The sequence below is a fragment of the Melanotaenia boesemani genome, chromosome 19 (genome assembly GCF_017639745.1).
Source record: "Melanotaenia boesemani isolate fMelBoe1 chromosome 19, fMelBoe1.pri, whole genome shotgun sequence".
Taxonomy (NCBI): Eukaryota; Metazoa; Chordata; class Actinopteri; order Atheriniformes; family Melanotaeniidae; genus Melanotaenia; species Melanotaenia boesemani.
Window position 1 is genome coordinate 30,325,654 of NC_055700.1, and position 3,075 is coordinate 30,328,728.

The window sequence follows — 3,075 nt, forward strand, 5'->3', positions numbered from 1 at the left end:
TTAACCATTTTAGTGGTGTTCCCTGAATGCCCACTTTCTCAAGTTTTTAAGTACAATATTATGATCTAAAATGTCAAAGGCTTTTTGTAAGCCTATAAAAATTTCTATTGTGAAATCTTTGTTTTCTGGACATTTTAATATAAAAACATCAATCTGGTGCACTTTGAGAAGAAAGACCAGCAGAGTTCCAAGCCAGAATTAATGTCTAACAAAGTGTCTAACACATCTGACAGATGAAATGACAGCTCTTGTCCTTCACTGGGACCTTCTAATCTGAGCCAAGACCAGTTCCAGCTGCACTTCATACCTGCATCCAGATGTGTGACCACCACAGCATCAAGGACGCCCCCAAGGGGTGGCCAGGGGTGGCCAGTGCCACCCTGAACAAAAAGCTGGCCACCCCAGAAAATATTGTATTTTTCTTTTTCTTTTTTTTTTTCTTTTTACTATTAACACGGCACAGCACACTTTGTTTATATTTGAATGTCAAACTATTTCAAAAGCTAATAAAAAAAAGTAAATAAAAAGTATTTTAATCAGGCACACAGAGGGCACCTCACATGTAGGGTCCTACTGAAAGGGCCTTAGAGCGAGGACACCGAAGCGGGAAGATCAAAGCGCGATGTTGCCACTGGTAATAGAATGGACTCTAACAATCAGCCCTACAAAAGGCTCGTCAGTAAGTATATAATAAAACCACAAGTACTTCAGTTTAATGGTTTTCTGCCAGCTGTTGGTAGGGTTTAAATAATTACAGGGATGATGGCTAGTACTAACATGTGGATGTAGATGACCTGGAATGAATGGCAATATAGTTACCTTTACATGCGCTAATGCTACGAAGCAAACGTTAGCCAATGTTCAGCAAATCAAGCCATTCATAAGTTAACGTTTGTACACGTTAGGTAGTTAATAACATTATTAACCTTATCTTCGTTAGATGGAGAACATTTCTAACAACCTTGTTAGCTGTCTGAATGCCACTGCCCAGGCAGCTAACATTATAAAGAATTTGCTATAACAGCGTCATGATTTAATTAGTCACTGTGTGCTAACATTATGTCATTTTGCAGACAATGAAGAGAAAGTCTTCCAAAGATATTGCCTCCTTCTTCTCTAAGAGACAGACAGTTACAGGAGAGCAGCACAGGGCTAATGCTAGGCAGCCAGAGAAAGAATCAGAGAGAATGACACTGTGGCTACACCTGAAGGCAACTTAAGCCAACCGCAAATGTTTCCCTGACTTCTACGGACATCAGTTATACTAGATTTATTTCTCAGAACAATATCACAGAGTTGATTGAATCCTAGACCTTTTCTTGGAGTATAACATTATCGTCCTTGTGCTTCTTCCATAACTGTTATTTGTCTATTACTCCAGCTTTAGCTTATAATATTGAGAGTGTAGTGCTATGTTGACAAGAATTTCTCCTCTGGGGATGAATAGTAATAGTTAAAAATGATATCCTGATGTTGTAATCTGGGGGCTGTAGTAACACTCTAAAACTAAATCATCTTATAGAAACAGCAGGCTCTGTTTATTTGCATATGATGAACAATAGCTTTTACAGTAGAGGGCTCAGAACAGCTGGCTCCCGACCAGCCCAGGCCTCCAGGTAGTGGACCTGCTTATGGACTAGCAGGTGAGGATGATGTTTTCCTGGTGGTAGTTTAATTGATGTTTAGAAGATCAGTTCTGAAAGAAGGTCCTGTCATTATATTTTTTTATGACTGCTTTTCTCTGTTGTTCTAGACATGTCCCAGTCACGAGCAGATGGACCAAAACAGCCATATCTAAAGGTTTACCCTTGGACTGTGTACAACGGCAGGAGATGGGGCTTCAACTACATGATTCTCCATTCATGAGTGGTTGGAGTATAATAATTTCCATGTTTACTGCTTGTTGGTCACGCAGATCCCTGAGTGAGTGAGTGAGTGAGTTTTTGCCCTCCCTCTGCCATTTTGCCCCTGTAATTTTGTCTTTGGTCACAAATATCGATGAAGTAAACACATGAGAATGTAAATAAATGCAAACTGATAATAAATGTGCAATCTAATGGAGAGAAGGGTCAGTGTGCTGATGTTCATTAAGGTTGTTTGAGTAGGTCAACGCTGTAGTTGCCATATACATTAAGAGGAACAAGTCTGTTCAGATATGTCCAAAATGTCCCTCCCCATATGCCATTATGGGATAATATAATAATATTATATTATCCTATATAGCATGCCCCCAGACCCCCTAGCTGAATTTGGTCCCCCACCCACACAACCAAGGCTGTAATAAATGAAAATAGCCGTCCCTAGATAATGGCAGATAATTTCATTTAGTCTTTTTCTAGGAACACTTCTGATCAGAAGTTCTTATGTGCCATAAACTCAAACTGACCCATTTCATGTTTTTGTTCAGCAGACTACACGGACTTGTGTAGTTACGCATCGCAGACTTAACAACCTTTGGCCACCCTGCTATTTTCTCTGGCCACCATAAGTCCACCCCTAAAAAAAATCTCTGTGGGCATCCCTGCACAGCATCTTCCTCTCCTAACACACTCATTCTGGAAACACAGGGTAGTATAAGGGTTAACTTACAGCTTAATGATAGAAAACTGGTTGTTCACACTTCAGACCTTGTTATACAGATATCTGTTCATTGGAAAATCTGATTTAAAAAACACATTTATGCCAAGTATAGAAAATGAGAGTTTTACAAGTTCAGAGAAATAAAGGAGAGACCTACCCTAAGCCCCAGAGTAAACCCACCCTAACCCACAGAGTAAATCTACCCTAAACCCACAGAGTAAACCTACCCTAAACCACAGAGTAAACCTACCCTAAACCCACAGAGTAAATCTACCCTAAGCCCACAGAGTAATTCTACCCTAAGCCCCAGAGTAAACCTACCCTAAGCCCCAGAGTAAACCTACCCTAACCCACAGAGTAAACCTACCCTAAACCCCAGAGTAAACTACCCTAAACCCACAGAGTAATTCTACCCTAAGCCCCAGAGTAAACCTACCCTAAGCCCCAGAGTAAACCTACCCTAACCCACAGAGTAAATCTACCCTAAACCCACAG

The 3,075-nt window shown here is 40.5% G+C and overlaps 1 long non-coding RNA gene across 1 annotated transcript; it reads left to right on the forward strand.

Moving 5' to 3' along the window:
• The first annotated feature begins 469 nt into the window (after positions 1 to 469).
• Positions 470 to 1,932, forward strand: LOC121630507. Its single transcript, XR_006008542.1, has 3 exons — positions 470 to 679; positions 1,572 to 1,643; positions 1,754 to 1,932. It is a non-coding gene; the product is annotated as an uncharacterized LOC121630507 (long non-coding RNA).
• Positions 1,933 to 3,075: the final 1,143 nt, after the last annotated feature.